The 9,062-nt window shown below is 35.3% G+C and overlaps 1 pseudogene; it reads right to left on the reverse strand.

The window, feature by feature from the left end:
- Positions 1–720: 720 nt before the first annotated feature.
- LOC113004046 lies at positions 721–2,051 on the reverse strand (annotated as a pseudogene).
- Between the last annotated feature and the right edge of the window lie 7,011 nt (positions 2,052–9,062).

The following is a 9,062-nucleotide window of genomic DNA, read 5'->3' on the forward strand; positions in this document are numbered from 1 at the left end:
GACAATGCTCGATTCTTCCCCTGTGGAATGTTATCGTTCGCGTGACGCAATCACTGTCAAAGCTATTCTATAAGAGACTAAACGCAACTTGTAATACTAATATGCATTATGATATGGGAAAGGTTTATAACGAGATAAACTCTTTTTTTTATATTTCACATTTTTTTTTATTGAGTATGTAATACATCGTGTACAATCATTCTATTAATGCGTCGTATATAATAGTATCAATAGCGTAGGCTATTAATTCGCACTCAATTTGCGAACTTTTATCGTAAGATTTGCGCAATAATTCTGTCGCGTCTAGTTTGTTCATGGCAAAGTTTTGACGCAAAAATGTTACAAAATATTTAAATATCTTAATGGAACAATTATTTCATGCGATTCGAATGGTCACAAACTAAAACAGTTGACGTTTCTAAAAAAAAAACGTAAAAATATTCTCAGTAGGTCAATCAAATCTGTAAGTCATGTCGACGAGAAGGCGTGCAACAAAAGCGCTGCAAGTATCGCGCACTTGAATTGCCGATATTCAATTCAAGGATCTGTCGTATGAGGTTCAAACTGGATATCGCGGGACCACGAAGCAAATTCTGAAAGGTATCAATGGAACCTTCAAGGCTGCGGAACTGACGGCTATTATGGGACCGTCCGGTTCCGGGAAGTCCACGCTGCTGAACATTTTATCTGGATTTCAACAGGGAGATTTGAAAGGTACGGTTGAGTATATTAGCAGCGAGGGTAGGCAGAATTGGAACATGTACAAAAAGCACTTGTGCTACATTCAACAGATGGACAATTTGTACGGACTGTTCACCGTTCAGGAGAGCATGATGATGGTGACCTATTTGAAGCTCGGCCACCACGCGACGAAACAGTTCAGAGAGGCACTGATCGACAACATCTTGGAGACGCTGAAACTATCGATAGCAAAAGAAACAAAAGTCGAGCGACTTAGTGGAGGACAGAAGAAAAAGCTGAGCATTGCTTTAGAGCTGATTGACAATCCGCCAATAATGTTCCTGGACGAGCCAACCACTGGTGGGGCAGTGGGATTTCTGAGGGTGGAGCCATCGCTATTTTTATTTTTTCGTCATAGAACGATGCTTTCCTAAATATACGCATCTTTAGAGACGTCTCCTCTCTCTGGCAATATTTCTTGGTCGCCGCAACCAAATGATCATTATAATTTCCGTACTCCTGACCGACCACCTCCAACATGTAATCCGCGGGATGGTGATACTGGGGACACTGAAGGCCTTGCTGGGCGAAATAGTTCACTGTATTGTCAGGCGTGCCGGCGTATAAGCATTGGCCATCGACTAGCAGGTAAATATAATTGAAGTTGATAGAGCGCGGCGCTGGGCTGATGAATGGTGCAGATCACCGTTCGGCCACCCTTTGCCAGAGTCTGCAACGCGGTGATGCATTGTATGGACGCCAACGAGTCCAGACCAGTGGTTGGCTCGTCCAGGAACATTATCGGCGGATTGTCAATCAGCTCTAAAGCAATGCTCAGCCTTTTCTTCTGTCCTCCACTAAGTCGCTCGACTTTTGTTTCTTTTGCTATCGATAGTTTCAGCGTCTCCAAGATGTTGTCGATCAGTGCCTCTCTGAACTGTTTCGTCGCGTGGTGGCCGAGCTTCAAATAGGTCACCATTATCATGCTCTCCTGAACGGTGAACAGTCCGTACAAATTGTCCATCTGTTGAATGTAGCACAAGTGCTTTTTGTACATGTTCCAATTCTGCCTACCCTCGCTGCTAATATACTCAACCGTACCTTTCAAATCTCCCTGTTGAAATCCAGATAAAATGTTCAGCAGCGTGGACTTCCCGGAACCGGACGGTCCCATAATAGCCGTCAGTTCCGCAGCCTTGAAGGTTCCATTGATACCTTTCAGAATTTGCTTCGTGGTCCCGCGATATCCAGTTTGAACCTCATACGACAGATCCTTGAATTGAATATCGGCAATTCAAGTGCGCGATACTTGCAGCGCTTTTGTTGCACGCCTTCTCGTCGACATGACTTACAGATTTGATTGACCTACTGAGAATATTTTTACGTTTTTTTTTTAGAAACGTCAACTGTTTTAGTTTGTGACCATTCGAATCGCATGAAATAATTGTTCCATTAAGATATTTAAATATTTTGTAACATTTTTGCGTCAAAACTTTGCCATGAACAAACTAGACGCGACAGAATTATTGCGCAAATCTTACGATAAAAGTTCGCAAATTGAGTGCGAATTAATAGCCTACGCTATTGATACTATTATATACGACGCATTAATAGAATGATTGTACACGATGTATTACATACTCAATAAAAAAAAATGTGAAATATAAAAAAAAGAGTTTATCTCGTTATAAACCTTTCCCATATCATAATGCATATTAGTATTACAAGTTGCGTTTAGTCTCTTATAGAATAGCTTTGACAGTGATTGCGTCACGCGAACGATAACATTCCACAGGGGAAGAATCGAGCATTGTCAAGGCCATGCCTGAGAACTGCATCAGCAAATATAACTTGAATAAAGAATATTCTATATCTCTCGAACGGTAGGCTAGAAAATTACGAGACTTGAAAAGTTATACGTATTGGAATACTGTCTTCCAATTAGATTCAGGAAGAATAACAAAAATTAGATAGAAAACATTTATAATATAATAATATAATAGTAAGCACATGTGTATATTACAATAGAACAGCGAGCATTCAGTCAAGGCGTACGCTTCGTCTTCGATGTAATTCGATACCTTTGTGATGAGCCACCGTCAAAATACATGGCAAGGCCATACTTGAGAGCTGCATCAGCAAATATAATTTAAATGAATAATATTCTATATCTCTCGAACGATTTTTTATTTTTCTCTGTCCGCCGATTTCGCGCGCTGGCGCGGGCGGCGGCGGCGCGGACCCCGCAAAAATTGCGCGCGGGTGGCGGCGGCGGCGGACCCCGCGAAAATAACTTGCGCGCAAATGGCCGCGTTAGGACCCGCGAAATACGCCGCGGAGAACCGCCGTGAAAACGCCGCGGAAAACCGCCGCGGAAAACGCCGCGGAAAACGCCGCGGAAAATGCGCGCTGGTTCATAGCCATGGGATTCCTCTCTTTCCCCAACATCATCCTCGACAGTTACATACCGCTCTGCCGCGCGGGTAACCCCCACCTGTCAATCCCACTTCTAGATCAGTGGGTGACACTACCCACTGCATCTTGAGAATCACCACCCACTCCCTGTATCATCCCCCCTCCGGTAGGACCGCGGGCTGACTCCCACGCGCGGGTCAGTTCAGCGGGTCACCACCCACCTCCCACGTCAGACCTCGTGGATCATCATCCACTCCGCGGTACGTACCGCAGGTACCCCCCGCGCCTACATTTCCCCCCTCGCCCCTCACCCCCCCTCATTGCTCTCGGATTAGAACCGGCCTAGACTTACTACTTATAGTGATGCAAAGTCCAATTTTGGCATTTTTTTTTTTAAGTACGTCATCATCGCCAAGCGAATTTTGTCCAGTACATCTTTTCGACACGAGTAAGGAGTGGCGCTCGTTACTACACTATCAGCCCGCATGCGACCATGTGATACATCACGTGGCCGCGATCATGATTGCTGTGATATTCGATATGATGGGTTTCCCTACCTGTAAGCTCAATAACATCTCGGTTCGCGGGGCAAACACATTTTTTCTGCCGAATTCGTTCGTGTGGTGTAAAAACGCGTTGAATAAGCCTATAATAAATACGTACAGAGAAAAATATACATTTTGCATTAACTGGAGTCAATATTATACTCTTACGAGTGCTGTGCATTAAATTTTCCAAGTGTTATACGCATGATTAACAAGTGCATATAAATGAAGATAAACAAAGCTAATTAGACCAAATGCTTATTATTAAATCTGGTTTTGTCTTCCTACCTTCCGCCAATGCGTATCTCATTTCCTAGATCTGTCTCTAAGTCATAATTTTTTAACTCTAGCGTTAATGTAAATGTATAAGAATTTATAATAAAACTTAAAAGAAAATTAGTTTTTCATTACTTTTTATCTATAAAAAAAAGTTGATCCCACTCGGTCTAACATGGAGAATATGATGACAAAAAACTCTCTCCTTGCCGTTTGAATTCTAGTTGAGCTTTGAGCCAGTCAAGTCAACGTAGCGATCAATGTAGAGGACGTCTAATTTTCTCTTCTTCTCCTAATCCGAATCTTCTACCTCGATCATTCTCTCTTCACACAGCATAAGCGATTAAAATTTTGCACAAAGTTTTCCAGACCCAATGATGCGTTTAAAGGTTAAAAACCACTAAATAATTAATATAATTTATCTACTATTGGATGTAAATAAAATTGACTTTAACACATTGATTAATCAATGTATTAAAATCAATGCAATTCATAATAGTTTATCTCTTTTATTTTAGGAAATTATATTATTCCATAAGGTATTACTGTAGCAATAACAATTATGTTTTTACATCGGAACCCGGAAATCTGGGTTCCGATTATTATTATTATTATAATATAATCAACTTTTGGAAATTATTATTATAATATATATTCCGATTATAATTATTATTATAATATAATCAACTTTTTATAGCATAAATGTAAGTAAAATAACTTTAAAATTTATATACAAATTTATAATAATAAATGAACTTATGAAGTATCGCAGGTGATAATTTTTTTAGTATTAGAAATATAAGTAAGTCATACAATTTAAATAGCTTATTTGGAATCTGCATCATTTATATCGGACATAAATAAAGAATCTGCATGTAACACAGTTTCAATATATCTTTTATAGGCTGAACAACTCGTATTACTTCGTCCTGTGCATACAATATCTGTTAAAAAAAAATAATTCTGTGGTAAATACTTTGTTACTTTTTTGATTCAATTTTAATTAACATAATAAATTCCCAATTGTAATATTGTAAGGTAATCTTATCTTCATATTGAAATAACGATTAATCGAAACACTTGATTGTGTCCATTGTTTTTACGCTCTTTACTTTTTATTTTCTGAGAACAGCAGTTAATATAATTTTTGTTCTATTAATGCGAACTTCTGGCCAATACAGCTTTTTTATCCACTGCTGAATGGAATGAAAGCATATTTTTGCCTGTTGCGAGAATTTTCCAGAAGGAAGCGATCTGGATCAAACTTTAATGGATTTGGCCAGATTTCCGGGTTCCGATGTAAAAACATAATTGTTATTGCTACAGTAATACCTTATGGAATAATATAATTTCCTAAAATAAAAGAGATAAACTATTATGAATTACATTGATTTTAATACATTGATTAATCAATGTGTTAAAGTCAATTTTATTTACATCCAATAGTAGATAAATTATATTAATTATTTAGTTGTTTTTAACCTTTAAACGCATCATTGGGTCTGGAAAACTTTGTGCAAAATTTTAATCGCTTATGCTGTGTGAAGAGAGAATGATCGAGGTAGAAGATTCGGATTAGGAGAAGAAGAGAAAATTAGACGTCCTCTACATTGATCGCTACGTTGACTTGACTGGCTCAAAGCTCAACTAGAATTCAAACGGCAAGGAGGGAGTTTTTTGTCATCATATTCTCCATGTTAGACCGAGTGGGATCAACTTTTTTTTATAGATAAAAAATAATGAAAAACTAATTTTCTTTTAAGTTTTACTATAAATTCTTAATCTTTGCATCTTTGGCTTAAGTTTTACATAATAAAATAATACATTAACATAGTTTCTTATTGCATAACTAAAGTGTCAACAAAAGAAATTGTCCTATTTCAACTTTTCTCAAGTTTAGATAGGTGTCTAAGCGAAGTGTGGTCGGGTGCGAGGTGACATCTGTCCTCATGGCACGCGATCCACGAACAGAAGAGGCTACTGCAAGGTGATCCTGCAATGGCCTCGGGAAGAGTAACCCTTCCTGTGAGTTGAAGTTTCGCCTGCTCTCTCTCTCTCTCTCTGTTATATGTTAAAGTGTCAACTGTTACTTTTAAAATAGATTTTTTTTTAACGCCGTACGTTTTTCTTTCGCCGAATTAATTTTTGACACTTTAACCTGACTTTTCTTACAAATTTGACGTGATGGAACAATTTGCTTGCCGGATTCGTGTTCATCAGCGCGCAAAAATACATCGAAAATGATAAAGTTTATTCAAACAGCAGTAAAGAAGTCTAAAAACGGAGGCCTGTGTAATTATATAAATTTGATTTTTTGAAGTTTCCGAGTTTCAAATGTTGATGCTTTCACCAGCCCTAAATCTAGAAACCGGTTCTAGAAGAAAATGTTGACCCTTCGAGAGGGAGTGCACTTTCTCTTTTCTTCTATTGTCTTTTCTGTTTCTGTATCATTATATTTTTCTGGTTGCTAAGTACTGTATCCAGATTTTGCAGACAAAACTTTTTTTGTTTCTTCAGAGAAATATTTAAAGTTTAGTTTAGACATCTCTTCATATATCTATTTAAATATGATCTATTTTATATGGTTTATTTAAATAACAATTTTAGTCTCAAAGTTTTAAATATATTGTATGAAATTTGTCTCCAAAATATATTAAAATCTTATTATTAAATATTTATAAGTTTAAATTTTAAAATAAATATTTTTTTAAATTGTTGATATTTTATGCTTGTATACATAACTAAATGTTTACATTTGTTGTGTAATATTTACTTAAATAATAATATAATTAGCTGAGGTAACATTATATAAGATAATAAACTTTAATCCTTAATTATTTTACTAAGAGCAAGTAATTTTTGTAACGTAAAAAAATCTTTCTAATTGACTTTTGAAAGAAATGTTTTGATTAAATTTTAATTAAAAATGATTCTTTGAGTACATTCTATATGATTTTTTATTAATTTATTTTTTATTATATTTAAATTGATTTTAAATATTTTAAAGTCTGCTACTATATAAACTTATTGTTAGTCTAGGACAGTTATAATGTCCGTCCTCAAGTTTGACAGTCTGAATTTATATTGTTATTAGTGATCACAATTTGTTGTACTGTTGTACTATTAATTCATTCAAGATATCTCATGTATTTTTCATTAATGTAAGTAATCATTCAATAATTATTCCCTTCTTGATAATTTAATAAATTGTTAATTATATATTATGATATTAAATATTGTGTTATAATTAGAAATTATTCTTAAAATAATGCACAAAAATACTTGTCATTTTTGCTCACCTTTTCTATTATAAATTACAAAATAATCATTATCGTTTGAAATAAATCACTATCAGAAACATTTTTCTGAGCTGATATAAAATTTATAAATATAATATGTAGAAGATTATGATAAAATTATGTTCATTATAATATGATAAAAACGACCAAAGTAATCTTTCAATCGTTAAAGTATTAGGTGCGCAAATTAATTCGGTGCATTTTTTGCGGAGCAATCGTCTTTAATTGAAATTTTCAATTGAAATGCGAAAAGAGTGCTCCGTCTCAAATGCTACTTGTCGATCGCCGTGTTCACAGTTGTTTCGTGAGGTCGTAATGCCTTCTTCATCAAGGCATATTGGGTTTTGAGCACTTAGAGATACACACGTACGAACTACAAAGTGGTGAAAAAATATTTAGTTTTAAAACAGAGTTATGATATAAAATGTAAAATACGGAATTAATTTGCACACCTAATAGTAACAAAGTAACATTTTTTATCAAATTTTTAAAGTAATTAAGACTATGAAACAAAATTATCTTTATTGTTTTCACGTTCATCTTTAGGTAAGCAAACATCCTAGATAGACAAAAAGATGTATCCTATGATCTATCCTCTTTCAAGAGCAATTCTAGTACCCATTGATTGAAGTCTTGAACATGTTTCAATCATTGGGTGCTGAAACTGTTCTTAAAATAAGATCCGCATCGATTGACGGCTAAGATTAAACTTTGATCAATGGATGCTGGAACTGTTATTGAAAAAAATGATAGCAACTTGATAGCAACAACTTTGCAAGTACTTAATTGAATGTTGAAATGTTGCTATTTATTTGTTATTAATAGAATTGGAAATTACTTGAGTGCAACCTTACAGACAAAATACTGTCTCACCTTGTCCCGAGTTTATCGAACTTGGTTGCTGCAACATTGTTGGCAACATGACAACAAACTCACTGCATTTGAATGTCTGGGTCAATGGGTGCTGGGACTGTTTTCTTTCGAGAACAGAGTCCGCGTTGATTGACGCTTTTAATCAAGCTCTTTAATTAATGGGTGCTGGGTACTGTTCTTGAAAGAAGATAGAGTCCGCATTGGTCCACGACTAAGATTAAATTTTAATTAGTGAGTGCTGGGATTTTTCTTTCGACAACGGAATCCACGTTATTTGACGCTCTTATCGAGCTTTAATCAATATGTGCTGGAGGATGCTTTCGTCTATGTGGGATGCTAGGTTATCCAAAAATGAATTCGAGAACAAAAAAGTAATTTTGTTTTTGCTTAATTGGTTTTAATTACTTTAAAAATTACTTAAAAATATGTTACTAGCACCGGGTGTATCAAGTTTGATGCCAAAAAATCAGTCGCATCTAAGCAGACACACGAAATACTAGCTGCATCGCGTAAAATTAAAGACGTCGATTGTTAATAAGTCAAGAGAAGTTACACTGTCAAAAATGACATTAAATTTAATGCACATTAATACGAAAAAGTACACCAAATTTAATGAATTTGTAACTTAAACATATGTTTGTGTACAAATGCATGAAATTCAGTGCACTTTTTCATAAAACTGCGCATGAAATTTAATGTATCTCTAACTGGAACATATCTTTGTGTCCATATGCATAAAACTCATTGCACTTTTTTATAAAATTTAATGTATATGACATTACAACACAAAGATGAAAGTAAATCAATGTACATATGTGGAATTTAATGTACATGTGCACAAAATTTAATATTCTGTTTGTAAAATTTAATAAATTTTCCATGAAATTTAATATACCTACATACTCATAAACGTTTTGATAAAATTTAATGTGGTGTGCATGAAATTTAATGTTCATTTACATGACATTTCAAC

This window comes from Solenopsis invicta, chromosome 7 (genome assembly GCF_016802725.1).
Source record: "Solenopsis invicta isolate M01_SB chromosome 7, UNIL_Sinv_3.0, whole genome shotgun sequence".
NCBI classification, from domain to species: Eukaryota; Metazoa; Arthropoda; class Insecta; order Hymenoptera; family Formicidae; genus Solenopsis; species Solenopsis invicta.